Here is a 25,227-nt window from a genome sequence, read left to right as displayed (position 1 = left end):
TTCTGTTCAGACTTTGTGTGTGTTTAAACCAAGGCTGATTTTGCAGAGGAGAGGTGAAATGGCATGGTTTTTGCAGCAGGTGGGTGTGTCTAGTCAGCAGGTGTGTTAATCAGGAGGACACAATGGCAAGCCTGTAGCTTTAAGCAGGAAAACCTTGAGATTGAGTGGCCAAGAGGCTTTGCTGGACACTGGCAAGTGCTTACGGCCACACCACTCTGGACCCGCCCGATCTCGTCCGATCTCGGAAGCCAAACAGGGTTGGGCCTGGTTAGTACCTGGATGGGAGACCGCTTGGGAATACCAGGTGCTGTAAGTTTTCCATCTTTTCCTCCCAACCAGCAGAGGGTGTTCTTCCAAAATCTGCTTCAAAGTTCACCTAAGGTTTTTTTTTTTTTTTTTTTAATAAACAACTTTTGCCTCATGTAAAGTAATCAGGTAGCTTCAGAGCAATCAGAATCAAGGTGTCAATGCATAACCTTTAGCCTAATTACACCCACCTGTTACAATGAGCAGATGTTAGCAGTGTTTCTGTTCAGACTTTGTGTGTGTTTAAACCAAGGCTGATTTTGCAGAGGAGAGGTGAAATGGCATGGTTTTTGCAGCAGGTGGGTGTGTCTAGTCAGCAGGTGTGTTAATCAGGAGGACACAATGGCAAGCCTGTAGCTTTAAGCAGGAAAACCTTGAGATTGAGTGGCCAAGAGGCTTTGCTGGACACTGGCAAGTGCTTACGGCCACACCACTCTGGACCCGCCCGATCTCGTCCGATCTCGGAAGCCAAACAGGGTTGGGCCTGGTTAGTACCTGGATGGGAGACCGCTTGGGAATACCAGGTGCTGTAAGTTTTCCATCTTTTCCTCCCAACCAGCAGAGGGTGTTCTTCCAAAATCTGCTTCAAAGTTCACCTAAGGTTTTTTTTTTTTTTTTTTTAATAAACAACTTTTGCCTCATGTAAAGTAATCAGGTAGCTTCAGAGCAATCAGAATCAAGGTGTCAATGCATAACCTTTAGCCTAATTACACCCACCTGTTACAATGAGCAGATGTTAGCAGTGTTTCTGTTCAGACTTTGTGTGTGTTTAAACCAAGGCTGATTTTGCAGAGGAGAGGTGAAATGGCATGGTTTTTGCAGCAGGTGGGTGTGTCTAGTCAGCAGGTGTGTTAATCAGGAGGACACAATGGCAAGCCTGTAGCTTTAAGCAGGAAAACCTTGAGATTGAGTGGCCAAGAGGCTTTGCTGGACACTGGCAAGTGCTTACGGCCACACCACTCTGGACCCGCCCGATCTCGTCCGATCTCGGAAGCCAAACAGGGTTGGGCCTGGTTAGTACCTGGATGGGAGACCGCTTGGGAATACCAGGTGCTGTAAGTTTTCCATCTTTTCCTCCCAACCAGCAGAGGGTGTTCTTCCAAAATCTGCTTCAAAGTTCACCTAAGGTTTTTTTTTTTTTTTTTTTTAATAAACAACTTTTGCCTCATGTAAAGTAATCAGGTAGCTTCAGAGCAATCAGAATCAAGGTGTCAATGCATAACCTTTAGCCTAATTACACCCACCTGTTACAATGAGCAGATGTTAGCAGTGTTTCTGTTCAGACTTTGTGTGTGTTTAAACCAAGGCTGATTTTGCAGAGGAGAGGTGAAATGGCATGGTTTTTGCAGCAGGTGGGTGTGTCTAGTCAGCAGGTGTGTTAATCAGGAGGACACAATGGCAAGCCTGTAGCTTTAAGCAGGAAAACCTTGAGATTGAGTGGCCAAGAGGCTTTGCTGGACACTGGCAAGTGCTTACGGCCACACCACTCTGGACCCGCCCGATCTCGTCCGATCTCGGAAGCCAAACAGGGTTGGGCCTGGTTAGTACCTGGATGGGAGACCGCTTGGGAATACCAGGTGCTGTAAGTTTTCCATCTTTTCCTCCCAACCAGCAGAGGGTGTTCTTCCAAAATCTGCTTCAAAGTTCACCTAAGGTTTTTTTTTTTTTTTTTTTTAATAAACAACTTTTGCCTCATGTAAAGTAATCAGGTAGCTTCAGAGCAATCAGAATCAAGGTGTCAATGCATAACCTTTAGCCTAATTACACCCACCTGTTACAATGAGCAGATGTTAGCAGTGTTTCTGTTCAGACTTTGTGTGTGTTTAAACCAAGGCTGATTTTGCAGAGGAGAGGTGAAATGGCATGGTTTTTGCAGCAGGTGGGTGTGTCTAGTCAGCAGGTGTGTTAATCAGGAGGACACAATGGCAAGCCTGTAGCTTTAAGCAGGAAAACCTTGAGATTGAGTGGCCAAGAGGCTTTGCTGGACACTGGCAAGTGCTTACGGCCACACCACTCTGGACCCGCCCGATCTCGTCCGATCTCGGAAGCCAAACAGGGTTGGGCCTGGTTAGTACCTGGATGGGAGACCGCTTGGGAATACCAGGTGCTGTAAGTTTTCCATCTTTTCCTCCCAACCAGCAGAGGGTGTTCTTCCAAAATCTGCTTCAAAGTTCACCTAAGGTTTTTTTTTTTTTTTTTTTAATAAACAACTTTTGCCTCATGTAAAGTAATCAGGTAGCTTCAGAGCAATCAGAATCAAGGTGTCAATGCATAACCTTTAGCCTAATTACACCCACCTGTTACAATGAGCAGATGTTAGCAGTGTTTCTGTTCAGACTTTGTGTGTGTTTAAACCAAGGCTGATTTTGCAGAGGAGAGGTGAAATGGCATGGTTTTTGCAGCAGGTGGGTGTGTCTAGTCAGCAGGTGTGTTAATCAGGAGGACACAATGGCAAGCCTGTAGCTTTAAGCAGGAAAACCTTGAGATTGAGTGGCCAAGAGGCTTTGCTGGACACTGGCAAGTGCTTACGGCCACACCACTCTGGACCCGCCCGATCTCGTCCGATCTCGGAAGCCAAACAGGGTTGGGCCTGGTTAGTACCTGGATGGGAGACCGCTTGGGAATACCAGGTGCTGTAAGTTTTCCATCTTTTCCTCCCAACCAGCAGAGGGTGTTCTTCCAAAATCTGCTTCAAAGTTCACCTAAGGTTTTTTTTTTTTTTTTTTTAATAAACAACTTTTGCCTCATGTAAAGTAATCAGGTAGCTTCAGAGCAATCAGAATCAAGGTGTCAATGCATAACCTTTAGCCTAATTACACCCACCTGTTACAATGAGCAGATGTTAGCAGTGTTTCTGTTCAGACTTTGTGTGTGTTTAAACCAAGGCTGATTTTGCAGAGGAGAGGTGAAATGGCATGGTTTTTGCAGCAGGTGGGTGTGTCTAGTCAGCAGGTGTGTTAATCAGGAGGACACAATGGCAAGCCTGTAGCTTTAAGCAGGAAAACCTTGAGATTGAGTGGCCAAGAGGCTTTGCTGGACACTGGCAAGTGCTTACGGCCACACCACTCTGGACCCGCCCGATCTCGTCCGATCTCGGAAGCCAAACAGGGTTGGGCCTGGTTAGTACCTGGATGGGAGACCGCTTGGGAATACCAGGTGCTGTAAGTTTTCCATCTTTTCCTCCCAACCAGCAGAGGGTGTTCTTCCAAAATCTGCTTCAAAGTTCACCTAAGGTTTTTTTTTTTTTTTTTTTAATAAACAACTTTTGCCTCATGTAAAGTAATCAGGTAGCTTCAGAGCAATCAGAATCAAGGTGTCAATGCATAACCTTTAGCCTAATTACACCCACCTGTTACAATGAGCAGATGTTAGCAGTGTTTCTGTTCAGACTTTGTGTGTGTTTAAACCAAGGCTGATTTTGCAGAGGAGAGGTGAAATGGCATGGTTTTTGCAGCAGGTGGGTGTGTCTAGTCAGCAGGTGTGTTAATCAGGAGGACACAATGGCAAGCCTGTAGCTTTAAGCAGGAAAACCTTGAGATTGAGTGGCCAAGAGGCTTTGCTGGACACTGGCAAGTGCTTACGGCCACACCACTCTGGACCCGCCCGATCTCGTCCGATCTCGGAAGCCAAACAGGGTTGGGCCTGGTTAGTACCTGGATGGGAGACCGCTTGGGAATACCAGGTGCTGTAAGTTTTCCATCTTTTCCTCCCAACCAGCAGAGGGTGTTCTTCCAAAATCTGCTTCAAAGTTCACCTAAGGTTTTTTTTTTTTTTTTTTTAATAAACAACTTTTGCCTCATGTAAAGTAATCAGGTAGCTTCAGAGCAATCAGAATCAAGGTGTCAATGCATAACCTTTAGCCTAATTACACCCACCTGTTACAATGAGCAGATGTTAGCAGTGTTTCTGTTCAGACTTTGTGTGTGTTTAAACCAAGGCTGATTTTGCAGAGGAGAGGTGAAATGGCATGGTTTTTGCAGCAGGTGGGTGTGTCTAGTCAGCAGGTGTGTTAATCAGGAGGACACAATGGCAAGCCTGTAGCTTTAAGCAGGAAAACCTTGAGATTGAGTGGCCAAGAGGCTTTGCTGGACACTGGCAAGTGCTTACGGCCACACCACTCTGGACCCGCCCGATCTCGTCCGATCTCGGAAGCCAAACAGGGTTGGGCCTGGTTAGTACCTGGATGGGAGACCGCTTGGGAATACCAGGTGCTGTAAGTTTTCCATCTTTTCCTCCCAACCAGCAGAGGGTGTTCTTCCAAAATCTGCTTCAAAGTTCACCTAAGGTTTTTTTTTTTTTTTTTTTTAATAAACAACTTTTGCCTCATGTAAAGTAATCAGGTAGCTTCAGAGCAATCAGAATCAAGGTGTCAATGCATAACCTTTAGCCTAATTACACCCACCTGTTACAATGAGCAGATGTTAGCAGTGTTTCTGTTCAGACTTTGTGTGTGTTTAAACCAAGGCTGATTTTGCAGAGGAGAGGTGAAATGGCATGGTTTTTGCAGCAGGTGGGTGTGTCTAGTCAGCAGGTGTGTTAATCAGGAGGACACAATGGCAAGCCTGTAGCTTTAAGCAGGAAAACCTTGAGATTGAGTGGCCAAGAGGCTTTGCTGGACACTGGCAAGTGCTTACGGCCACACCACTCTGGACCCGCCCGATCTCGTCCGATCTCGGAAGCCAAACAGGGTTGGGCCTGGTTAGTACCTGGATGGGAGACCGCTTGGGAATACCAGGTGCTGTAAGTTTTCCATCTTTTCCTCCCAACCAGCAGAGGGTGTTCTTCCAAAATCTGCTTCAAAGTTCACCTAAGGTTTTTTTTTTTTTTTTTTTAATAAACAACTTTTGCCTCATGTAAAGTAATCAGGTAGCTTCAGAGCAATCAGAATCAAGGTGTCAATGCATAACCTTTAGCCTAATTACACCCACCTGTTACAATGAGCAGATGTTAGCAGTGTTTCTGTTCAGACTTTGTGTGTGTTTAAACCAAGGCTGATTTTGCAGAGGAGAGGTGAAATGGCATGGTTTTTGCAGCAGGTGGGTGTGTCTAGTCAGCAGGTGTGTTAATCAGGAGGACACAATGGCAAGCCTGTAGCTTTAAGCAGGAAAACCTTGAGATTGAGTGGCCAAGAGGCTTTGCTGGACACTGGCAAGTGCTTACGGCCACACCACTCTGGACCCGCCCGATCTCGTCCGATCTCGGAAGCCAAACAGGGTTGGGCCTGGTTAGTACCTGGATGGGAGACCGCTTGGGAATACCAGGTGCTGTAAGTTTTCCATCTTTTCCTCCCAACCAGCAGAGGGTGTTCTTCCAAAATCTGCTTCAAAGTTCACCTAAGGTTTTTTTTTTTTTTTTTTTAATAAACAACTTTTGCCTCATGTAAAGTAATCAGGTAGCTTCAGAGCAATCAGAATCAAGGTGTCAATGCATAACCTTTAGCCTAATTACACCCACCTGTTACAATGAGCAGATGTTAGCAGTGTTTCTGTTCAGACTTTGTGTGTGTTTAAACCAAGGCTGATTTTGCAGAGGAGAGGTGAAATGGCATGGTTTTTGCAGCAGGTGGGTGTGTCTAGTCAGCAGGTGTGTTAATCAGGAGGACACAATGGCAAGCCTGTAGCTTTAAGCAGGAAAACCTTGAGATTGAGTGGCCAAGAGGCTTTGCTGGACACTGGCAAGTGCTTACGGCCACACCACTCTGGACCCGCCCGATCTCGTCCGATCTCGGAAGCCAAACAGGGTTGGGCCTGGTTAGTACCTGGATGGGAGACCGCTTGGGAATACCAGGTGCTGTAAGTTTTCCATCTTTTCCTCCCAACCAGCAGAGGGTGTTCTTCCAAAATCTGCTTCAAAGTTCACCTAAGGTTTTTTTTTTTTTTTTTTTAATAAACAACTTTTGCCTCATGTAAAGTAATCAGGTAGCTTCAGAGCAATCAGAATCAAGGTGTCAATGCATAACCTTTAGCCTAATTACACCCACCTGTTACAATGAGCAGATGTTAGCAGTGTTTCTGTTCAGACTTTGTGTGTGTTTAAACCAAGGCTGATTTTGCAGAGGAGAGGTGAAATGGCATGGTTTTTGCAGCAGGTGGGTGTGTCTAGTCAGCAGGTGTGTTAATCAGGAGGACACAATGGCAAGCCTGTAGCTTTAAGCAGGAAAACCTTGAGATTGAGTGGCCAAGAGGCTTTGCTGGACACTGGCAAGTGCTTACGGCCACACCACTCTGGACCCGCCCGATCTCGTCCGATCTCGGAAGCCAAACAGGGTTGGGCCTGGTTAGTACCTGGATGGGAGACCGCTTGGGAATACCAGGTGCTGTAAGTTTTCCATCTTTTCCTCCCAACCAGCAGAGGGTGTTCTTCCAAAATCTGCTTCAAAGTTCACCTAAGGTTTTTTTTTTTTTTTTTTTTAATAAACAACTTTTGCCTCATGTAAAGTAATCAGGTAGCTTCAGAGCAATCAGAATCAAGGTGTCAATGCATAACCTTTAGCCTAATTACACCCACCTGTTACAATGAGCAGATGTTAGCAGTGTTTCTGTTCAGACTTTGTGTGTGTTTAAACCAAGGCTGATTTTGCAGAGGAGAGGTGAAATGGCATGGTTTTTGCAGCAGGTGGGTGTGTCTAGTCAGCAGGTGTGTTAATCAGGAGGACACAATGGCAAGCCTGTAGCTTTAAGCAGGAAAACCTTGAGATTGAGTGGCCAAGAGGCTTTGCTGGACACTGGCAAGTGCTTACGGCCACACCACTCTGGACCCGCCCGATCTCGTCCGATCTCGGAAGCCAAACAGGGTTGGGCCTGGTTAGTACCTGGATGGGAGACCGCTTGGGAATACCAGGTGCTGTAAGTTTTCCATCTTTTCCTCCCAACCAGCAGAGGGTGTTCTTCCAAAATCTGCTTCAAAGTTCACCTAAGGTTTTTTTTTTTTTTTTTTTTAATAAACAACTTTTGCCTCATGTAAAGTAATCAGGTAGCTTCAGAGCAATCAGAATCAAGGTGTCAATGCATAACCTTTAGCCTAATTACACCCACCTGTTACAATGAGCAGATGTTAGCAGTGTTTCTGTTCAGACTTTGTGTGTGTTTAAACCAAGGCTGATTTTGCAGAGGAGAGGTGAAATGGCATGGTTTTTGCAGCAGGTGGGTGTGTCTAGTCAGCAGGTGTGTTAATCAGGAGGACACAATGGCAAGCCTGTAGCTTTAAGCAGGAAAACCTTGAGATTGAGTGGCCAAGAGGCTTTGCTGGACACTGGCAAGTGCTTACGGCCACACCACTCTGGACCCGCCCGATCTCGTCCGATCTCGGAAGCCAAACAGGGTTGGGCCTGGTTAGTACCTGGATGGGAGACCGCTTGGGAATACCAGGTGCTGTAAGTTTTCCATCTTTTCCTCCCAACCAGCAGAGGGTGTTCTTCCAAAATCTGCTTCAAAGTTCACCTAAGGTTTTTTTTTTTTTTTTTTTAATAAACAACTTTTGCCTCATGTAAAGTAATCAGGTAGCTTCAGAGCAATCAGAATCAAGGTGTCAATGCATAACCTTTAGCCTAATTACACCCACCTGTTACAATGAGCAGATGTTAGCAGTGTTTCTGTTCAGACTTTGTGTGTGTTTAAACCAAGGCTGATTTTGCAGAGGAGAGGTGAAATGGCATGGTTTTTGCAGCAGGTGGGTGTGTCTAGTCAGCAGGTGTGTTAATCAGGAGGACACAATGGCAAGCCTGTAGCTTTAAGCAGGAAAACCTTGAGATTGAGTGGCCAAGAGGCTTTGCTGGACACTGGCAAGTGCTTACGGCCACACCACTCTGGACCCGCCCGATCTCGTCCGATCTCGGAAGCCAAACAGGGTTGGGCCTGGTTAGTACCTGGATGGGAGACCGCTTGGGAATACCAGGTGCTGTAAGTTTTCCATCTTTTCCTCCCAACCAGCAGAGGGTGTTCTTCCAAAATCTGCTTCAAAGTTCACCTAAGGTTTTTTTTTTTTTTTTTTTAATAAACAACTTTTGCCTCATGTAAAGTAATCAGGTAGCTTCAGAGCAATCAGAATCAAGGTGTCAATGCATAACCTTTAGCCTAATTACACCCACCTGTTACAATGAGCAGATGTTAGCAGTGTTTCTGTTCAGACTTTGTGTGTGTTTAAACCAAGGCTGATTTTGCAGAGGAGAGGTGAAATGGCATGGTTTTTGCAGCAGGTGGGTGTGTCTAGTCAGCAGGTGTGTTAATCAGGAGGACACAATGGCAAGCCTGTAGCTTTAAGCAGGAAAACCTTGAGATTGAGTGGCCAAGAGGCTTTGCTGGACACTGGCAAGTGCTTACGGCCACACCACTCTGGACCCGCCCGATCTCGTCCGATCTCGGAAGCCAAACAGGGTTGGGCCTGGTTAGTACCTGGATGGGAGACCGCTTGGGAATACCAGGTGCTGTAAGTTTTCCATCTTTTCCTCCCAACCAGCAGAGGGTGTTCTTCCAAAATCTGCTTCAAAGTTCACCTAAGGTTTTTTTTTTTTTTTTTTTAATAAACAACTTTTGCCTCATGTAAAGTAATCAGGTAGCTTCAGAGCAATCAGAATCAAGGTGTCAATGCATAACCTTTAGCCTAATTACACCCACCTGTTACAATGAGCAGATGTTAGCAGTGTTTCTGTTCAGACTTTGTGTGTGTTTAAACCAAGGCTGATTTTGCAGAGGAGAGGTGAAATGGCATGGTTTTTGCAGCAGGTGGGTGTGTCTAGTCAGCAGGTGTGTTAATCAGGAGGACACAATGGCAAGCCTGTAGCTTTAAGCAGGAAAACCTTGAGATTGAGTGGCCAAGAGGCTTTGCTGGACACTGGCAAGTGCTTACGGCCACACCACTCTGGACCCGCCCGATCTCGTCCGATCTCGGAAGCCAAACAGGGTTGGGCCTGGTTAGTACCTGGATGGGAGACCGCTTGGGAATACCAGGTGCTGTAAGTTTTCCATCTTTTCCTCCCAACCAGCAGAGGGTGTTCTTCCAAAATCTGCTTCAAAGTTCACCTAAGGTTTTTTTTTTTTTTTTTTTAATAAACAACTTTTGCCTCATGTAAAGTAATCAGGTAGCTTCAGAGCAATCAGAATCAAGGTGTCAATGCATAACCTTTAGCCTAATTACACCCACCTGTTACAATGAGCAGATGTTAGCAGTGTTTCTGTTCAGACTTTGTGTGTGTTTAAACCAAGGCTGATTTTGCAGAGGAGAGGTGAAATGGCATGGTTTTTGCAGCAGGTGGGTGTGTCTAGTCAGCAGGTGTGTTAATCAGGAGGACACAATGGCAAGCCTGTAGCTTTAAGCAGGAAAACCTTGAGATTGAGTGGCCAAGAGGCTTTGCTGGACACTGGCAAGTGCTTACGGCCACACCACTCTGGACCCGCCCGATCTCGTCCGATCTCGGAAGCCAAACAGGGTTGGGCCTGGTTAGTACCTGGATGGGAGACCGCTTGGGAATACCAGGTGCTGTAAGTTTTCCATCTTTTCCTCCCAACCAGCAGAGGGTGTTCTTCCAAAATCTGCTTCAAAGTTCACCTAAGGTTTTTTTTTTTTTTTTTTTAATAAACAACTTTTGCCTCATGTAAAGTAATCAGGTAGCTTCAGAGCAATCAGAATCAAGGTGTCAATGCATAACCTTTAGCCTAATTACACCCACCTGTTACAATGAGCAGATGTTAGCAGTGTTTCTGTTCAGACTTTGTGTGTGTTTAAACCAAGGCTGATTTTGCAGAGGAGAGGTGAAATGGCATGGTTTTTGCAGCAGGTGGGTGTGTCTAGTCAGCAGGTGTGTTAATCAGGAGGACACAATGGCAAGCCTGTAGCTTTAAGCAGGAAAACCTTGAGATTGAGTGGCCAAGAGGCTTTGCTGGACACTGGCAAGTGCTTACGGCCACACCACTCTGGACCCGCCCGATCTCGTCCGATCTCGGAAGCCAAACAGGGTTGGGCCTGGTTAGTACCTGGATGGGAGACCGCTTGGGAATACCAGGTGCTGTAAGTTTTCCATCTTTTCCTCCCAACCAGCAGAGGGTGTTCTTCCAAAATCTGCTTCAAAGTTCACCTAAGGTTTTTTTTTTTTTTTTTTTAATAAACAACTTTTGCCTCATGTAAAGTAATCAGGTAGCTTCAGAGCAATCAGAATCAAGGTGTCAATGCATAACCTTTAGCCTAATTACACCCACCTGTTACAATGAGCAGATGTTAGCAGTGTTTCTGTTCAGACTTTGTGTGTGTTTAAACCAAGGCTGATTTTGCAGAGGAGAGGTGAAATGGCATGGTTTTTGCAGCAGGTGGGTGTGTCTAGTCAGCAGGTGTGTTAATCAGGAGGACACAATGGCAAGCCTGTAGCTTTAAGCAGGAAAACCTTGAGATTGAGTGGCCAAGAGGCTTTGCTGGACACTGGCAAGTGCTTACGGCCACACCACTCTGGACCCGCCCGATCTCGTCCGATCTCGGAAGCCAAACAGGGTTGGGCCTGGTTAGTACCTGGATGGGAGACCGCTTGGGAATACCAGGTGCTGTAAGTTTTCCATCTTTTCCTCCCAACCAGCAGAGGGTGTTCTTCCAAAATCTGCTTCAAAGTTCACCTAAGGTTTTTTTTTTTTTTTTTTTAATAAACAACTTTTGCCTCATGTAAAGTAATCAGGTAGCTTCAGAGCAATCAGAATCAAGGTGTCAATGCATAACCTTTAGCCTAATTACACCCACCTGTTACAATGAGCAGATGTTAGCAGTGTTTCTGTTCAGACTTTGTGTGTGTTTAAACCAAGGCTGATTTTGCAGAGGAGAGGTGAAATGGCATGGTTTTTGCAGCAGGTGGGTGTGTCTAGTCAGCAGGTGTGTTAATCAGGAGGACACAATGGCAAGCCTGTAGCTTTAAGCAGGAAAACCTTGAGATTGAGTGGCCAAGAGGCTTTGCTGGACACTGGCAAGTGCTTACGGCCACACCACTCTGGACCCGCCCGATCTCGTCCGATCTCGGAAGCCAAACAGGGTTGGGCCTGGTTAGTACCTGGATGGGAGACCGCTTGGGAATACCAGGTGCTGTAAGTTTTCCATCTTTTCCTCCCAACCAGCAGAGGGTGTTCTTCCAAAATCTGCTTCAAAGTTCACCTAAGGTTTTTTTTTTTTTTTTTTTTAATAAACAACTTTTGCCTCATGTAAAGTAATCAGGTAGCTTCAGAGCAATCAGAATCAAGGTGTCAATGCATAACCTTTAGCCTAATTACACCCACCTGTTACAATGAGCAGATGTTAGCAGTGTTTCTGTTCAGACTTTGTGTGTGTTTAAACCAAGGCTGATTTTGCAGAGGAGAGGTGAAATGGCATGGTTTTTGCAGCAGGTGGGTGTGTCTAGTCAGCAGGTGTGTTAATCAGGAGGACACAATGGCAAGCCTGTAGCTTTAAGCAGGAAAACCTTGAGATTGAGTGGCCAAGAGGCTTTGCTGGACACTGGCAAGTGCTTACGGCCACACCACTCTGGACCCGCCCGATCTCGTCCGATCTCGGAAGCCAAACAGGGTTGGGCCTGGTTAGTACCTGGATGGGAGACCGCTTGGGAATACCAGGTGCTGTAAGTTTTCCATCTTTTCCTCCCAACCAGCAGAGGGTGTTCTTCCAAAATCTGCTTCAAAGTTCACCTAAGGTTTTTTTTTTTTTTTTTTTTAATAAACAACTTTTGCCTCATGTAAAGTAATCAGGTAGCTTCAGAGCAATCAGAATCAAGGTGTCAATGCATAACCTTTAGCCTAATTACACCCACCTGTTACAATGAGCAGATGTTAGCAGTGTTTCTGTTCAGACTTTGTGTGTGTTTAAACCAAGGCTGATTTTGCAGAGGAGAGGTGAAATGGCATGGTTTTTGCAGCAGGTGGGTGTGTCTAGTCAGCAGGTGTGTTAATCAGGAGGACACAATGGCAAGCCTGTAGCTTTAAGCAGGAAAACCTTGAGATTGAGTGGCCAAGAGGCTTTGCTGGACACTGGCAAGTGCTTACGGCCACACCACTCTGGACCCGCCCGATCTCGTCCGATCTCGGAAGCCAAACAGGGTTGGGCCTGGTTAGTACCTGGATGGGAGACCGCTTGGGAATACCAGGTGCTGTAAGTTTTCCATCTTTTCCTCCCAACCAGCAGAGGGTGTTCTTCCAAAATCTGCTTCAAAGTTCACCTAAGGTTTTTTTTTTTTTTTTTTTAATAAACAACTTTTGCCTCATGTAAAGTAATCAGGTAGCTTCAGAGCAATCAGAATCAAGGTGTCAATGCATAACCTTTAGCCTAATTACACCCACCTGTTACAATGAGCAGATGTTAGCAGTGTTTCTGTTCAGACTTTGTGTGTGTTTAAACCAAGGCTGATTTTGCAGAGGAGAGGTGAAATGGCATGGTTTTTGCAGCAGGTGGGTGTGTCTAGTCAGCAGGTGTGTTAATCAGGAGGACACAATGGCAAGCCTGTAGCTTTAAGCAGGAAAACCTTGAGATTGAGTGGCCAAGAGGCTTTGCTGGACACTGGCAAGTGCTTACGGCCACACCACTCTGGACCCGCCCGATCTCGTCCGATCTCGGAAGCCAAACAGGGTTGGGCCTGGTTAGTACCTGGATGGGAGACCGCTTGGGAATACCAGGTGCTGTAAGTTTTCCATCTTTTCCTCCCAACCAGCAGAGGGTGTTCTTCCAAAATCTGCTTCAAAGTTCACCTAAGGTTTTTTTCTTTTTCTTTTTTTTCTTTTTTTTTTTTTTAATAAACAACTTTTGCCTCATGTAAAGTAATCAGGTAGCTTCAGAGCAATCAGAATCAAGGTGTCAATGCATAACCTTTAGCCTAATTACACCCACCTGTTACAATGAGCAGATGTTAGCAGTGTTTCTGTTCAGACTTTGTGTGTGTTTAAACCAAGGCTGATTTTGCAGAGGAGAGGTGAAATGGCATGGTTTTTGCAGCAGGTGGGTGTGTCTAGTCAGCAGGTGTGTTAATCAGGAGGACACAATGGCAAGCCTGTAGCTTTAAGCAGGAAAACCTTGAGATTGAGTGGCCAAGAGGCTTTGCTGGACACTGGCAAGTGCTTACGGCCACACCACTCTGGACCCGCCCGATCTCGTCCGATCTCGGAAGCCAAACAGGGTTGGGCCTGGTTAGTACCTGGATGGGAGACCGCTTGGGAATACCAGGTGCTGTAAGTTTTCCATCTTTTCCTCCCAACCAGCAGAGGGTGTTCTTCCAAAATCTGCTTCAAAGTTCACCTAAGGTTTTTTTTTTTTTTTTTTTAATAAACAACTTTTGCCTCATGTAAAGTAATCAGGTAGCTTCAGAGCAATCAGAATCAAGGTGTCAATGCATAACCTTTAGCCTAATTACACCCACCTGTTACAATGAGCAGATGTTAGCAGTGTTTCTGTTCAGACTTTGTGTGTGTTTAAACCAAGGCTGATTTTGCAGAGGAGAGGTGAAATGGCATGGTTTTTGCAGCAGGTGGGTGTGTCTAGTCAGCAGGTGTGTTAATCAGGAGGACACAATGGCAAGCCTGTAGCTTTAAGCAGGAAAACCTTGAGATTGAGTGGCCAAGAGGCTTTGCTGGACACTGGCAAGTGCTTACGGCCACACCACTCTGGACCCGCCCGATCTCGTCCGATCTCGGAAGCCAAACAGGGTTGGGCCTGGTTAGTACCTGGATGGGAGACCGCTTGGGAATACCAGGTGCTGTAAGTTTTCCATCTTTTCCTCCCAACCAGCAGAGGGTGTTCTTCCAAAATCTGCTTCAAAGTTCACCTAAGGTTTTTTTTTTTTTTTTTTTAATAAACAACTTTTGCCTCATGTAAAGTAATCAGGTAGCTTCAGAGCAATCAGAATCAAGGTGTCAATGCATAACCTTTAGCCTAATTACACCCACCTGTTACAATGAGCAGATGTTAGCAGTGTTTCTGTTCAGACTTTGTGTGTGTTTAAACCAAGGCTGATTTTGCAGAGGAGAGGTGAAATGGCATGGTTTTTGCAGCAGGTGGGTGTGTCTAGTCAGCAGGTGTGTTAATCAGGAGGACACAATGGCAAGCCTGTAGCTTTAAGCAGGAAAACCTTGAGATTGAGTGGCCAAGAGGCTTTGCTGGACACTGGCAAGTGCTTACGGCCACACCACTCTGGACCCGCCCGATCTCGTCCGATCTCGGAAGCCAAACAGGGTTGGGCCTGGTTAGTACCTGGATGGGAGACCGCTTGGGAATACCAGGTGCTGTAAGTTTTCCATCTTTTCCTCCCAACCAGCAGAGGGTGTTCTTCCAAAATCTGCTTCAAAGTTCACCTAAGGTTTTTTTTTTTTTTTTTTTTAATAAACAACTTTTGCCTCATGTAAAGTAATCAGGTAGCTTCAGAGCAATCAGAATCAAGGTGTCAATGCATAACCTTTAGCCTAATTACACCCACCTGTTACAATGAGCAGATGTTAGCAGTGTTTCTGTTCAGACTTTGTGTGTGTTTAAACCAAGGCTGATTTTGCAGAGGAGAGGTGAAATGGCATGGTTTTTGCAGCAGGTGGGTGTGTCTAGTCAGCAGGTGTGTTAATCAGGAGGACACAATGGCAAGCCTGTAGCTTTAAGCAGGAAAACCTTGAGATTGAGTGGCCAAGAGGCTTTGCTGGACACTGGCAAGTGCTTACGGCCACACCACTCTGGACCCGCCCGATCTCGTCCGATCTCGGAAGCCAAACAGGGTTGGGCCTGGTTAGTACCTGGATGGGAGACCGCTTGGGAATACCAGGTGCTGTAAGTTTTCCATCTTTTCCTCCCAACCAGCAGAGGGTGTTCTTCCAAAATCTGCTTCAAAGTTCACCTAAGGTTTTTTTTTTTTTTTTTTTAATAAACAACTTTTGCCTCATGTAAAGTAATCAGGTAGCTTCAGAGCAATCAGAATCAAGGTGTCAATGCATAACCTTTAGCCTAATTACACCCACCTGTTACAATGAGCAGATGTTAGCAGTGTTTCTGTTCAGACTTTGTGTGTGTTTAAACCAAGGCTGATTTTGCAGAGGAGAGGTGAAATGGCATGGTTTTTGCAGCAGGTGGGTGTGTCTAGTCAGCAGGTGTGTTAATCAGGAGGACACAATGGCAAGCCTGTAGCTTTAAGCAGGAAAACCTTGAGATTGAGTGGCCAAGAGGCTTTGCTGGACACTGGCAAGTGCTTACGGCCACACCACTCTGGACCCGCCCGATCTCGTCCGATCTCGGAAGCCAAACAGGGTTGGGCCTGGTTAGTACCTGGATGGGAGACCGCTTGGGAATACCAGGTGCTGTAAGTTTTCCATCTTTTCCTCCCAACCAGCAGAGGGTGTTCTTCCAAAATCTGCTTCAAAGTTCACCTAAGGTTTTTTTTTTTTTTTTTTTAATAAACAACTTTTGCCTCATGTAAAGTAATCAGGTAGCTTCAGAGCAATCAGAATCAAGGTGTCAATGCATAACCTTTAGCCTAATTACACCCACCTGTTACAATGAGCAGATGTTAGCAGTGTTTCTGTTCAGACTTTGTGTGTGTTTAAACCAAGGCTGATTTTGCAGAGGAGAGGTGAAATGGCATGGTTTTTGCAGCAGGTGGGTGTGTCTAGTCAGCAGGTGTGTTAATCAGAAGGACACGATGGCATGCTTGGAAGTTTAAGCAGGAAAACTTTGAGATTCACTGGCCAAGAGGCTTTGCTGGACACTGGCAAGTGCTTACGGCCACACCACTCTGGACCCGCCCGATCTCGTCCGATCTCGGAAGCCAAACAGGGTTGGGCCTGGTTAGTACCTGGATGGGAGACCGCTTGGGAATACCAGGTGCTGTAAGTTTTCCATCTTTTCCTCCCAACCAGCAGAGGGTGTTCTTCCAAAATCTGCTTCAAAGTTCACCTAAGGTTTTTTTCTTTTTCTTTTTTTTTTTTTTTTTTTTTTTTAATAAACAACTTTTGCCTCATGTAAAGTAATCAGGTAGCTTCAGAGCAATCAGAATCAAGGTGTCAATGCATAACCTTTAGCCTAATTACACCCACCTGTTATAATGAGCAGATGTTAGCAGTGTTTCTGTTCAGACTTTGTGTGTGTTTAAACCAAGGCTGATTTTGCAGAGGTGAGCTGAAATGGCATGGTTTTTGCAGCAGGTGGGTGTGTCTAATCAGCAGGTGTGTTAATCAGAAGGACACGATGGCATGCTTGGAAGTTTAAGCAGGAAAACTTTGAGATTCACTGGCCAAGAGGCTTTGCTGGACACTGGCAAGTGCTTACGGCCACACCACTCTGGACCCGCCCGATCTCGTCCGATCTCGGAAGCCAATCAGGGTTGGGCCTGGTTAGTACCTGGATGGGAGACCGCTTGGGAATACCAGGTGCTGTAAGTTTTCCATCTTTTCCTCCCAACCAGCAGAGGGTGTTCTTCCAAAATCTGCTTCAAAGTTCACCTAAGGTTTTTTTCTTTTTCTTTTTTTTTTTTTTTTTTTTTTTAATAAACAACTTTTGCCTCATGTAAAGTAATCAGGTAGCTTCAGAGCAATCAGAATCAAGGTGTCAATGCATAACCTTTAGCCTAATTACACCCACCTGTTATAATGAGCAGATGTTAGCAGTGTTTCTGTTCAGACTTTGTGTGTGTTTAAACCAAGGCTGATTTTGCAGAGGAGAGGTGAAATGGCATGGTTTTTGCAGCAGGTGGGTGTGTCTAATCAGCAGGTGTGTTAATCAGAAGGACACGATGGCATGCTTGGAAGTTTAAGCAGGAAAACTTTGAGATTCACTGGCCAAGAGGCTTTGCTGGACACTGGCAAGTGCTTACGGCCACACCACTCTGGACCCGCCCGATCTCGTCCGATCTCGGAAGCCAATCAGGGTTGGGCCTGGTTAGTACCTGGATGGGAGACCGCTTGGGAATACCAGGTGCTGTAAGTTTTCCATCTTTTCCTCCCAACCAGCAGAGGGTGTTCTTCCAAAATCTGCTTCAAAGTTCACCTAAGGTTTTTTTCTTTTTCTTTTTTTTTCTTTTTTTTTTTTTTAATAAACAACTTTTGCCTCATGTAAAGTAATCAGGTAGCTTCAGAGCAATCAGAATCAAGGTGTCAATGCATAACTTTTAGCCTAATTACACCCACCTGTTATAATGAGCAGATGTTAGCAGTGTTTCTGTTCAGACTTTGTGAGTGTAACCAAGGCTGTTTTTGCAGAGGTGAGCTGAAATGGCATGGTTTTTGCAGCAGGTGGGTGTGTCCAATCAGCAGGTGTGTTAATCAGAAGGACACGATGAAATGCCTGGAGCTTTAAGCTGGAAAACTTTGAAATTCGCTGGCCAAGAGGCTTTGCTGGACACTGGCAAGTGCTTACGGCCACACCACTCTGGACCCGCCCGATCTCGTCCGATCTCGGAAGCCAAACAGGGTTGGGCCTGGTTAGTACCTGGATGGGAGACCGCTTGGGAATACCAGGTGCTGTAAGTTTTCCATCTTTTCCTCCCAACCAGCAGAGGGTGTTCTTCCAAAATCTGCTTCAAAGTTCACCTAAGGTTTTTTTTTTTTTTTTTTTTTTTTTTTTTAATAAACAACTTTTGCCTCATGTAAAGTAATCAGGTAGCTTCAGAGCAATCAGAATCAAGGTGTCAATGCATAACCTTTAGCCTAATTACACCCACCTGTTATAATGAGCAGATGTTAGCAGTGTTTCTGTTCAGACTTTGTGTGTGTTTAAACCAAGGCTGATTTTGCAGAGGAGAGGTGAAATGGCATGGTTTTTGCAGCAGGTGGGTGTGTCTAATCAGCAGGTGTGTTAATCAGAAGGACACGATGGCATGCTTGGAAGTTTAAGCAGGAAAACTTTGAGATTCACTGGCCAAGAGGCTTTGCTGGACACTGGCAAGTGCTTACGGCCACACCACTCTGGACCCGCCCGATCTCGTCCGATCTCGGAAGCCAAACAGGGTTGGGCCTGGTTAGTACCTGGATGGGAGACCGCTTGGGAATACCAGGTGCTGTAAGTTTTCCATCTTTTCCTCCCAACCAGCAGAGGGTGTTCTTCCAAAATCTGCTTCAAAGTTCACCTAAGGTTTTTTTTTTTTTTTTTTTTTAATAAACAACTTTTGCCTCATGTAAAGTAATCAGGTAGCTTCAGAGCAATCAGAATCAAGGTGTCAATGCATAACCTTTAGCCTAATTACACCCACCTGTTACAATGAGCAGATGTTAGCAGTGTTTCTGTTCAGACTTTGTGTGTGTTTAAACCAAGGCTGATTTTGCAGAGGAGAGGTGAAATGGCATGGTTTTTGCAGCAGGTGGGTGTGTCTAGTCAGCAGGTGTGTTAATCAGGAGGACACAATGGCAAGCCTGTAGCTTTAAGCAGGAAAACCTTGAGATTGAGTGGCCAAGAGGCTTTGCTGGACACTGGCAAGTGCTTACGGCCACACCACTCTGGACCCGCCCGATCTCGTCCGATCTCGGAAGCCAAACAGGGTTGGGCCTGGTTAGTACCTGGATGGGAGACCGCTTGGGAATACCAGGTGCTGTAAGTTTTCCATCTTTTCCTCCCAACCAGCAGAGGGTGTTCTTCCAAAATCTGCTTCAAAGTTCACCTAAGGTTTTTTTTTTTTTTTTTTTTAATAAACAACTTTTGCCTCATGTAAAGTAATCAGGTAGCTTCAGAGCAATCAGAATCAAGGTGTCAATGCATAACCTTTAGCCTAATTACACCCACCTGTTACAATGAGCAGATGTTAGCAGTGTTTCTGTTCAGACTTTGTGTGTGTTTAAACCAAGGCTGATTTTGCAGAGGAGAGGTGAAATGGCATGGTTTTTGCAGCAGGTGGGTGTGTCTAGTCAGCAGGTGTGTTAATCAGGAGGACACAATGGCAAGCCTGTAGCTTTAAGCAGGAAAACCTTGAGATTGAGTGGCCAAGAGGCTTTGCTGGACACTGGCAAGTGCTTACGGCCACACCACTCTGGACCCGCCCGATCTCGTCCGATCTCGGAAGCCAAACAGGGTTGGGCCTGGTTAGTACCTGGATGGGAGACCGCTTGGGAATACCAGGTGCTGTAAGTTTTCCATCTTTTCCTCCCAACCAGCAGAGGGTGTTCTTCCAAAATCTGCTTCAAAGTTCACCTAAGGTTTTTTTTTTTTTTTTTTTAATAAACAACTTTTGCCTCATGTAAAGTAATCAGGTAGCTTCAGAGCAATCAGAATCAAGGTGTCAATGCATAACCTTTAGCCTAATTACACCCACCTGTTACAATGAGCAGATGTTAGCAGTGTTTCTGTTCAGACTTTGTGTGTGTTTAAACCAAGGCTGATTTTGCAGAGGAGAGGTGAAATGGCATGGTTTTTGCAGCAGGTGGGTGTGTCTAGTCAGCAGGTGTGTTAATCAGGAGGACACAATGGCAAGCCTGTAGCTTTAAGCAGGAAAACCTTGAGATTGAGTGGCCAAGAGGCTTTGCTGGACACTGGCAAGTGCTTACGGCCACACCACTCTGGACCCGCCCGATCTCGTCCGATCTCGGAAGCCAAACAGGGTTGGGCCTGGTTAGTACCTGGATGGGAGACCGCTTGGGAATACCAGGTGCTGTAAGTTTTCCATCTTTTCCTCCCAACCAGCAGAGGGTGTTCTTCCAAAATCTGCTTCAAAGTTCACCTAAGGTTTTTTTTTTTTTTTTTTTAATAAACAACTTTTGCCTCATGTAAAGTAATCAGGTAGCTTCAGAGCAATCAGAATCAAGGTGTCAATGCATAACCTTTAGCCTAATTACACCCACCTGTTACAATGAGCAGATGTTAGCAGTGTTTCTGTTCAGACTTTGTGTGTGTTTAAACCAAGGCTGATTTTGCAGAGGAGAGGTGAAATGGCATGGTTTTTGCAGCAGGTGGGTGTGTCTAGTCAGCAGGTGTGTTAATCAGGAGGACACAATGGCAAGCCTGTAGCTTTAAGCAGGAAAACCTTGAGATTGAGTGGCCAAGAGGCTTTGCTGGACACTGGCAAGTGCTTACGGCCACACCACTCTGGACCCGCCCGATCTCGTCCGATCTCGGAAGCCAAACAGGGTTGGGCCTGGTTAGTACCTGGATGGGAGACCGCTTGGGAATACCAGGTGCTGTAAGTTTTCCATCTTTTCCTCCCAACCAGCAGAGGGTGTTCTTCCAAAATCTGCTTCAAAGTTCACCTAAGGTTTTTTTTTTTTTTTTTTTAATAAACAACTTTTGCCTCATGTAAAGTAATCAGGTAGCTTCAGAGCAATCAGAATCAAGGTGTCAATGCATAACCTTTAGCCTAATTACACCCACCTGTTACAATGAGCAGATGTTAGCAGTGTTTCTGTTCAGACTTTGTGTGTGTTTAAACCAAGGCTGATTTTGCAGAGGAGAGGTGAAATGGCATGGTTTTTGCAGCAGGTGGGTGTGTCTAGTCAGCAGGTGTGTTAATCAGGAGGACACAATGGCAAGCCTGTAGCTTTAAGCAGGAAAACCTTGAGATTGAGTGGCCAAGAGGCTTTGCTGGACACTGGCAAGTGCTTACGGCCACACCACTCTGGACCCGCCCGATCTCGTCCGATCTCGGAAGCCAAACAGGGTTGGGCCTGGTTAGTACCTGGATGGGAGACCGCTTGGGAATACCAGGTGCTGTAAGTTTTCCATCTTTTCCTCCCAACCAGCAGAGGGTGTTCTTCCAAAATCTGCTTCAAAGTTCACCTAAGGTTTTTTTTTTTTTTTTTTTAATAAACAACTTTTGCCTCATGTAAAGTAATCAGGTAGCTTCAGAGCAATCAGAATCAAGGTGTCAATGCATAACCTTTAGCCTAATTACACCCACCTGTTACAATGAGCAGATGTTAGCAGTGTTTCTGTTCAGACTTTGTGTGTGTTTAAACCAAGGCTGATTTTGCAGAGGAGAGGTGAAATGGCATGGTTTTTGCAGCAGGTGGGTGTGTCTAGTCAGCAGGTGTGTTAATCAGGAGGACACAATGGCAAGCCTGTAGCTTTAAGCAGGAAAACCTTGAGATTGAGTGGCCAAGAGGCTTTGCTGGACACTGGCAAGTGCTTACGGCCACACCACTCTGGACCCGCCCGATCTCGTCCGATCTCGGAAGCCAAACAGGGTTGGGCCTGGTTAGTACCTGGATGGGAGACCGCTTGGGAATACCAGGTGCTGTAAGTTTTCCATCTTTTCCTCCCAACCAGCAGAGGGTGTTCTTCCAAAATCTGCTTCAAAGTTCACCTAAGGTTTTTTTTTTTTTTTTTTTAATAAACAACTTTTGCCTCATGTAAAGTAATCAGGTAGCTTCAGAGCAATCAGAATCAAGGTGTCAATGCATAACCTTTAGCCTAATTACACCCACCTGTTACAATGAGCAGATGTTAGCAGTGTTTCTGTTCAGACTTTGTGTGTGTTTAAACCAAGGCTGATTTTGCAGAGGAGAGGTGAAATGGCATGGTTTTTGCAGCAGGTGGGTGTGTCTAGTCAGCAGGTGTGTTAATCAGGAGGACACAATGGCAAGCCTGTAGCTTTAAGCAGGAAAACCTTGAGATTGAGTGGCCAAGAGGCTTTGCTGGACACTGGCAAGTGCTTACGGCCACACCACTCTGGACCCGCCCGATCTCGTCCGATCTCGGAAGCCAAACAGGGTTGGGCCTGGTTAGTACCTGGATGGGAGACCGCTTGGGAATACCAGGTGCTGTAAGTTTTCCATCTTTTCCTCCCAACCAGCAGAGGGTGTTCTTCCAAAATCTGCTTCAAAGTTCACCTAAGGTTTTTTTTTTTTTTTTTTTTAATAAACAACTTTTGCCTCATGTAAAGTAATCAGGTAGCTTCAGAGCAATCAGAATCAAGGTGTCAATGCATAACCTTTAGCCTAATTACACCCACCTGTTACAATGAGCAGATGTTAGCAGTGTTTCTGTTCAGACTTTGTGTGTGTTTAAACCAAGGCTGATTTTGCAGAGGAGAGGTGAAATGGCATGGTTTTTGCAGCAGGTGGGTGTGTCTAGTCAGCAGGTGTGTTAATCAGGAGGACACAATGGCAAGCCTGTAGCTTTAAGCAGGAAAACCTTGAGATTGAGTGGCCAAGAGGCTTTGCTGGACACTGGCAAGTGCTTACGGCCACACCACTCTGGACCCGCCCGATCTCGTCCGATCTCGGAAGCCAAACAGGGTTGGGCCTGGTTAGTACCTGGATGGGAGACCGCTTGGGAATACCAGGTGCTGTAAGTTTTCCATCTTTTCCTCCCAACCAGCAGAGGGTGTTCTTCCAAAATCTGCTTCAAAGTTCACCTAAGGTTTTTTTTTTTTTTTTTTTTAATAAACAACTTTTGCCTCATGTAAAGTAATCAGGTAGCTTCAGAGCAATCAGAATCAAGGTGTCAATGCATAACCTTTAGCCTAATTACACCCACCTGTTACAATGAGCAGATGTTAGCAGTGTTTCTGTTCAGACTTTGTGTGTGTTTAAACCAAGGCTGATTTTGCAGAGGAGAGGTGAAATGGCATGGTTTTTGCAGCAGGTGGGTGTGTCTAGTCAGCAGGTGTGTTAATCAGGAGGACACAATGGCAAGCCTGTAGCTTTAAGCAGGAAAACCTTGAGATTGAGTGGCCAAGAGGCTTTGCTGGACACTGGCAAGTGCTTACGGCCACACCACTCTGGACCCGCCCGATCTCGTCCGATCTCGGAAGCCAAACAGGGTTGGGCCTGGTTAGTACCTGGATGGGAGACCGCTTGGGAATACCAGGTGCTGTAAGTTTTCCATCTTTTCCTCCCAACCAGCAGAGGGTGTTCTTCCAAAATCTGCTTCAAAGTTCACCTAAGGTTTTTTTTTTTTTTTTTTTAATAAACAACTTTTGCCTCATGTAAAGTAATCAGGTAGCTTCAGAGCAATCAGAATCAAGGTGTCAATGCATAACCTTTAGCCTAATTACACCCACCTGTTACAATGAGCAGATGTTAGCAGTGTTTCTGTTCAGACTTTGTGTGTGTTTAAACCAAGGCTGATTTTGCAGAGGAGAGGTGAAATGGCATGGTTTTTGCAGCAGGTGGGTGTGTCTAGTCAGCAGGTGTGTTAATCAGGAGGACACAATGGCAAGCCTGTAGCTTTAAGCAGGAAAACCTTGAGATTGAGTGGCCAAGAGGCTTTGCTGGACACTGGCAAGTGCTTACGGCCACACCACTCTGGACCCGCCCGATCTCGTCCGATCTCGGAAGCCAAACAGGGTTGGGCCTGGTTAGTACCTGGATGGGAGACCGCTTGGGAATACCAGGTGCTGTAAGTTTTCCATCTTTTCCTCCCAACCAGCAGAGGGTGTTCTTCCAAAATCTGCTTCAAAGTTCACCTAAGGTTTTTTTCTTTTTCTTTTTTTTTTTTTTTTTTTTTTTAATAAACAACTTTTGCCTCATGTAAAGTAATCAGGTAGCTTCAGAGCAATCAGAATCAAGGTGTCAATGCATAACCTTTAGCCTAATTACACCCACCTGTTATAATGAGCAGATGTTAGCAGTGTTTCTGTTCAGACTTTGTGTGTGTTTAAACCAAGGCTGATTTTGCAGAGGTGAGCTGAAATGGCATGGTTTTTGCAGCAGGTGGGTGTGTCTAATCAGCAGGTGTGTTAATCAGAAGGACACGATGGCATGCTTGGAAGTTTAAGCAGGAAAACTTTGAGATTCACTGGCCAAGAGGCTTTGCTGGACACTGGCAAGTGCTTACGGCCACACCACTCTGGACCCGCCCGATCTCGTCCGATCTCGGAAGCCAATCAGGGTTGGGCCTGGTTAGTACCTGGATGGGAGACCGCTTGGGAATACCAGGTGCTGTAAGTTTTCCATCTTTTCCTCCCAACCAGCAGAGGGTGTTCTTCCAAAATCTGCTTCAAAGTTCACCTAAGGTTTTTTTCTTTTTCTTTTTTTTTTTTTTTTTTTTTTTAATAAACAACTTTTGCCTCATGTAAAGTAATCAGGTAGCTTCAGAGCAATCAGAATCAAGGTGTCAATGCATAACCTTTAGCCTAATTACACCCACCTGTTATAATGAGCAGATGTTAGCAGTGTTTCTGTTCAGACTTTGTGTGTGTTTAAACCAAGGCTGATTTTGCAGAGGAGAGGTGAAATGGCATGGTTTTTGCAGCAGGTGGGTGTGTCTAATCAGCAGGTGTGTTAATCAGAAGGACACGATGGCATGCTTGGAAGTTTAAGCAGGAAAACTTTGAGATTCACTGGCCAAGAGGCTTTGCTGGACACTGGCAAGTGCTTACGGCCACACCACTCTGGACCCGCCCGATCTCGTCCGATCTCGGAAGCCAATCAGGGTTGGGCCTGGTTAGTACCTGGATGGGAGACCGCTTGGGAATACCAGGTGCTGTAAGTTTTCCATCTTTTCCTCCCAACCAGCAGAGGGTGTTCTTCCAAAATCTGCTTCAAAGTTCACCTAAGGTTTTTTTCTTTTTCTTTTTTTTTCTTTTTTTTTTTTTTAATAAACAACTTTTGCCTCATGTAAAGTAATCAGGTAGCTTCAGAGCAATCAGAATCAAGGTGTCAATGCATAACTTTTAGCCTAATTACACCCACCTGTTATAATGAGCAGATGTTAGCAGTGTTTCTGTTCAGACTTTGTGAGTGTAACCAAGGCTGTTTTTGCAGAGGTGAGCTGAAATGGCATGGTTTTTGCAGCAGGTGGGTGTGTCCAATCAGCAGGTGTGTTAATCAGAAGGACACGATGAAATGCCTGGAGCTTTAAGCTGGAAAACTTTGAAATTCGCTGGCCAAGAGGCTTTGCTGGACACTGGCAAGTGCTTACGGCCACACCACTCTGGACCCGCCCGATCTCGTCCGATCTCGGAAGCCAAACAGGGTTGGGCCTGGTTAGTACCTGGATGGGAGACCGCTTGGGAATACCAGGTGCTGTAAGTTTTCCATCTTTTCCTCCCAACCAGCAGAGGGTGTTCTTCCAAAA

General features: G+C 45.6%; 48 non-coding genes across 48 annotated transcripts; all 48 read left to right on the top strand.

Moving 5' to 3' along the window:
• Positions 1-197: 197 nt before the first annotated feature.
• Positions 198-316, top strand: LOC144984854 (5S ribosomal RNA). The gene has a single exon (XR_013648681.1). It is a non-coding gene; the product is annotated as a 5S ribosomal RNA (ribosomal RNA).
• A 407-nt stretch (positions 317-723) lies between these two features.
• Positions 724-842, top strand: LOC144984853 (5S ribosomal RNA). Its single transcript, XR_013648680.1, has one exon. It is a non-coding gene; the product is annotated as a 5S ribosomal RNA (ribosomal RNA).
• A 407-nt stretch (positions 843-1,249) lies between these two features.
• LOC144984852 (5S ribosomal RNA) lies at positions 1,250-1,368 on the top strand. Its single transcript, XR_013648679.1, has one exon. It is a non-coding gene; the product is annotated as a 5S ribosomal RNA (ribosomal RNA).
• A 408-nt stretch (positions 1,369-1,776) lies between these two features.
• Positions 1,777-1,895, top strand: LOC144984851 (5S ribosomal RNA). The gene has a single exon (XR_013648678.1). It is a non-coding gene; the product is annotated as a 5S ribosomal RNA (ribosomal RNA).
• A 408-nt stretch (positions 1,896-2,303) lies between these two features.
• LOC144984849 (5S ribosomal RNA) lies at positions 2,304-2,422 on the top strand. The gene has a single exon (XR_013648676.1). It is a non-coding gene; the product is annotated as a 5S ribosomal RNA (ribosomal RNA).
• Positions 2,423-2,829: 407 nt separating this feature from the next.
• Positions 2,830-2,948, top strand: LOC144984848 (5S ribosomal RNA). Its single transcript, XR_013648675.1, has one exon. It is a non-coding gene; the product is annotated as a 5S ribosomal RNA (ribosomal RNA).
• A 407-nt stretch (positions 2,949-3,355) lies between these two features.
• Positions 3,356-3,474, top strand: LOC144984847 (5S ribosomal RNA). The gene has a single exon (XR_013648674.1). It is a non-coding gene; the product is annotated as a 5S ribosomal RNA (ribosomal RNA).
• Positions 3,475-3,881: 407 nt separating this feature from the next.
• LOC144984846 (5S ribosomal RNA) lies at positions 3,882-4,000 on the top strand. Its single transcript, XR_013648671.1, has one exon. It is a non-coding gene; the product is annotated as a 5S ribosomal RNA (ribosomal RNA).
• A 407-nt stretch (positions 4,001-4,407) lies between these two features.
• On the top strand, positions 4,408-4,526 carry LOC144984845 (5S ribosomal RNA). Its single transcript, XR_013648670.1, has one exon. It is a non-coding gene; the product is annotated as a 5S ribosomal RNA (ribosomal RNA).
• A 408-nt stretch (positions 4,527-4,934) lies between these two features.
• On the top strand, positions 4,935-5,053 carry LOC144984844 (5S ribosomal RNA). Its single transcript, XR_013648669.1, has one exon. It is a non-coding gene; the product is annotated as a 5S ribosomal RNA (ribosomal RNA).
• Positions 5,054-5,460: 407 nt separating this feature from the next.
• Positions 5,461-5,579, top strand: LOC144984843 (5S ribosomal RNA). Its single transcript, XR_013648668.1, has one exon. It is a non-coding gene; the product is annotated as a 5S ribosomal RNA (ribosomal RNA).
• Positions 5,580-5,986: 407 nt separating this feature from the next.
• On the top strand, positions 5,987-6,105 carry LOC144984842 (5S ribosomal RNA). Its single transcript, XR_013648667.1, has one exon. It is a non-coding gene; the product is annotated as a 5S ribosomal RNA (ribosomal RNA).
• A 407-nt stretch (positions 6,106-6,512) lies between these two features.
• Positions 6,513-6,631, top strand: LOC144984840 (5S ribosomal RNA). Its single transcript, XR_013648666.1, has one exon. It is a non-coding gene; the product is annotated as a 5S ribosomal RNA (ribosomal RNA).
• Positions 6,632-7,039: 408 nt separating this feature from the next.
• LOC144984839 (5S ribosomal RNA) lies at positions 7,040-7,158 on the top strand. The gene has a single exon (XR_013648665.1). It is a non-coding gene; the product is annotated as a 5S ribosomal RNA (ribosomal RNA).
• Positions 7,159-7,566: 408 nt separating this feature from the next.
• LOC144984837 (5S ribosomal RNA) lies at positions 7,567-7,685 on the top strand. The gene has a single exon (XR_013648663.1). It is a non-coding gene; the product is annotated as a 5S ribosomal RNA (ribosomal RNA).
• A 407-nt stretch (positions 7,686-8,092) lies between these two features.
• Positions 8,093-8,211, top strand: LOC144984836 (5S ribosomal RNA). Its single transcript, XR_013648662.1, has one exon. It is a non-coding gene; the product is annotated as a 5S ribosomal RNA (ribosomal RNA).
• A 407-nt stretch (positions 8,212-8,618) lies between these two features.
• On the top strand, positions 8,619-8,737 carry LOC144984835 (5S ribosomal RNA). Its single transcript, XR_013648660.1, has one exon. It is a non-coding gene; the product is annotated as a 5S ribosomal RNA (ribosomal RNA).
• A 407-nt stretch (positions 8,738-9,144) lies between these two features.
• LOC144984834 (5S ribosomal RNA) lies at positions 9,145-9,263 on the top strand. The gene has a single exon (XR_013648659.1). It is a non-coding gene; the product is annotated as a 5S ribosomal RNA (ribosomal RNA).
• Positions 9,264-9,670: 407 nt separating this feature from the next.
• Positions 9,671-9,789, top strand: LOC144984833 (5S ribosomal RNA). The gene has a single exon (XR_013648658.1). It is a non-coding gene; the product is annotated as a 5S ribosomal RNA (ribosomal RNA).
• Positions 9,790-10,196: 407 nt separating this feature from the next.
• LOC144984832 (5S ribosomal RNA) lies at positions 10,197-10,315 on the top strand. The gene has a single exon (XR_013648657.1). It is a non-coding gene; the product is annotated as a 5S ribosomal RNA (ribosomal RNA).
• Positions 10,316-10,722: 407 nt separating this feature from the next.
• LOC144984831 (5S ribosomal RNA) lies at positions 10,723-10,841 on the top strand. The gene has a single exon (XR_013648656.1). It is a non-coding gene; the product is annotated as a 5S ribosomal RNA (ribosomal RNA).
• Positions 10,842-11,248: 407 nt separating this feature from the next.
• Positions 11,249-11,367, top strand: LOC144984830 (5S ribosomal RNA). Its single transcript, XR_013648654.1, has one exon. It is a non-coding gene; the product is annotated as a 5S ribosomal RNA (ribosomal RNA).
• Positions 11,368-11,775: 408 nt separating this feature from the next.
• On the top strand, positions 11,776-11,894 carry LOC144984829 (5S ribosomal RNA). Its single transcript, XR_013648653.1, has one exon. It is a non-coding gene; the product is annotated as a 5S ribosomal RNA (ribosomal RNA).
• A 408-nt stretch (positions 11,895-12,302) lies between these two features.
• Positions 12,303-12,421, top strand: LOC144984828 (5S ribosomal RNA). Its single transcript, XR_013648652.1, has one exon. It is a non-coding gene; the product is annotated as a 5S ribosomal RNA (ribosomal RNA).
• A 407-nt stretch (positions 12,422-12,828) lies between these two features.
• LOC144984826 (5S ribosomal RNA) lies at positions 12,829-12,947 on the top strand. Its single transcript, XR_013648650.1, has one exon. It is a non-coding gene; the product is annotated as a 5S ribosomal RNA (ribosomal RNA).
• A 425-nt stretch (positions 12,948-13,372) lies between these two features.
• On the top strand, positions 13,373-13,491 carry LOC144984824 (5S ribosomal RNA). Its single transcript, XR_013648649.1, has one exon. It is a non-coding gene; the product is annotated as a 5S ribosomal RNA (ribosomal RNA).
• Positions 13,492-13,898: 407 nt separating this feature from the next.
• Positions 13,899-14,017, top strand: LOC144984823 (5S ribosomal RNA). The gene has a single exon (XR_013648648.1). It is a non-coding gene; the product is annotated as a 5S ribosomal RNA (ribosomal RNA).
• A 407-nt stretch (positions 14,018-14,424) lies between these two features.
• LOC144984822 (5S ribosomal RNA) lies at positions 14,425-14,543 on the top strand. The gene has a single exon (XR_013648647.1). It is a non-coding gene; the product is annotated as a 5S ribosomal RNA (ribosomal RNA).
• Positions 14,544-14,951: 408 nt separating this feature from the next.
• On the top strand, positions 14,952-15,070 carry LOC144984821 (5S ribosomal RNA). The gene has a single exon (XR_013648646.1). It is a non-coding gene; the product is annotated as a 5S ribosomal RNA (ribosomal RNA).
• A 407-nt stretch (positions 15,071-15,477) lies between these two features.
• On the top strand, positions 15,478-15,596 carry LOC144984819 (5S ribosomal RNA). Its single transcript, XR_013648643.1, has one exon. It is a non-coding gene; the product is annotated as a 5S ribosomal RNA (ribosomal RNA).
• Positions 15,597-16,003: 407 nt separating this feature from the next.
• Positions 16,004-16,122, top strand: LOC144984818 (5S ribosomal RNA). Its single transcript, XR_013648642.1, has one exon. It is a non-coding gene; the product is annotated as a 5S ribosomal RNA (ribosomal RNA).
• Positions 16,123-16,548: 426 nt separating this feature from the next.
• LOC144986010 (5S ribosomal RNA) lies at positions 16,549-16,667 on the top strand. The gene has a single exon (XR_013649840.1). It is a non-coding gene; the product is annotated as a 5S ribosomal RNA (ribosomal RNA).
• A 425-nt stretch (positions 16,668-17,092) lies between these two features.
• On the top strand, positions 17,093-17,211 carry LOC144986008 (5S ribosomal RNA). Its single transcript, XR_013649838.1, has one exon. It is a non-coding gene; the product is annotated as a 5S ribosomal RNA (ribosomal RNA).
• A 423-nt stretch (positions 17,212-17,634) lies between these two features.
• On the top strand, positions 17,635-17,753 carry LOC144984817 (5S ribosomal RNA). The gene has a single exon (XR_013648641.1). It is a non-coding gene; the product is annotated as a 5S ribosomal RNA (ribosomal RNA).
• Positions 17,754-18,170: 417 nt separating this feature from the next.
• Positions 18,171-18,289, top strand: LOC144984816 (5S ribosomal RNA). The gene has a single exon (XR_013648640.1). It is a non-coding gene; the product is annotated as a 5S ribosomal RNA (ribosomal RNA).
• A 409-nt stretch (positions 18,290-18,698) lies between these two features.
• LOC144984815 (5S ribosomal RNA) lies at positions 18,699-18,817 on the top strand. Its single transcript, XR_013648639.1, has one exon. It is a non-coding gene; the product is annotated as a 5S ribosomal RNA (ribosomal RNA).
• A 408-nt stretch (positions 18,818-19,225) lies between these two features.
• LOC144984812 (5S ribosomal RNA) lies at positions 19,226-19,344 on the top strand. The gene has a single exon (XR_013648637.1). It is a non-coding gene; the product is annotated as a 5S ribosomal RNA (ribosomal RNA).
• Positions 19,345-19,751: 407 nt separating this feature from the next.
• On the top strand, positions 19,752-19,870 carry LOC144984811 (5S ribosomal RNA). The gene has a single exon (XR_013648636.1). It is a non-coding gene; the product is annotated as a 5S ribosomal RNA (ribosomal RNA).
• A 407-nt stretch (positions 19,871-20,277) lies between these two features.
• Positions 20,278-20,396, top strand: LOC144984810 (5S ribosomal RNA). Its single transcript, XR_013648635.1, has one exon. It is a non-coding gene; the product is annotated as a 5S ribosomal RNA (ribosomal RNA).
• A 407-nt stretch (positions 20,397-20,803) lies between these two features.
• LOC144984809 (5S ribosomal RNA) lies at positions 20,804-20,922 on the top strand. The gene has a single exon (XR_013648634.1). It is a non-coding gene; the product is annotated as a 5S ribosomal RNA (ribosomal RNA).
• A 407-nt stretch (positions 20,923-21,329) lies between these two features.
• On the top strand, positions 21,330-21,448 carry LOC144984808 (5S ribosomal RNA). Its single transcript, XR_013648632.1, has one exon. It is a non-coding gene; the product is annotated as a 5S ribosomal RNA (ribosomal RNA).
• A 407-nt stretch (positions 21,449-21,855) lies between these two features.
• On the top strand, positions 21,856-21,974 carry LOC144984807 (5S ribosomal RNA). Its single transcript, XR_013648631.1, has one exon. It is a non-coding gene; the product is annotated as a 5S ribosomal RNA (ribosomal RNA).
• Positions 21,975-22,382: 408 nt separating this feature from the next.
• Positions 22,383-22,501, top strand: LOC144984806 (5S ribosomal RNA). The gene has a single exon (XR_013648630.1). It is a non-coding gene; the product is annotated as a 5S ribosomal RNA (ribosomal RNA).
• Positions 22,502-22,909: 408 nt separating this feature from the next.
• LOC144984805 (5S ribosomal RNA) lies at positions 22,910-23,028 on the top strand. The gene has a single exon (XR_013648629.1). It is a non-coding gene; the product is annotated as a 5S ribosomal RNA (ribosomal RNA).
• Positions 23,029-23,435: 407 nt separating this feature from the next.
• LOC144984804 (5S ribosomal RNA) lies at positions 23,436-23,554 on the top strand. The gene has a single exon (XR_013648628.1). It is a non-coding gene; the product is annotated as a 5S ribosomal RNA (ribosomal RNA).
• A 425-nt stretch (positions 23,555-23,979) lies between these two features.
• Positions 23,980-24,098, top strand: LOC144986007 (5S ribosomal RNA). The gene has a single exon (XR_013649837.1). It is a non-coding gene; the product is annotated as a 5S ribosomal RNA (ribosomal RNA).
• A 425-nt stretch (positions 24,099-24,523) lies between these two features.
• Positions 24,524-24,642, top strand: LOC144986006 (5S ribosomal RNA). The gene has a single exon (XR_013649836.1). It is a non-coding gene; the product is annotated as a 5S ribosomal RNA (ribosomal RNA).
• A 423-nt stretch (positions 24,643-25,065) lies between these two features.
• On the top strand, positions 25,066-25,184 carry LOC144984802 (5S ribosomal RNA). Its single transcript, XR_013648627.1, has one exon. It is a non-coding gene; the product is annotated as a 5S ribosomal RNA (ribosomal RNA).
• The last annotated feature ends 43 nt before the right edge of the window (positions 25,185-25,227 follow it).

This window comes from Oryzias latipes, chromosome 16, assembly GCF_053564925.1.
Source record: "Oryzias latipes strain Hd-rR chromosome 16, Olatipes_Hd-rR_3.1".
Lineage (NCBI taxonomy): Eukaryota > Metazoa > Chordata > Actinopteri > Beloniformes > Adrianichthyidae > Oryzias > Oryzias latipes.
Note: the sequence above shows the minus strand (reverse complement) of the source record. Positions and strands in the feature narration are given on the sequence as shown.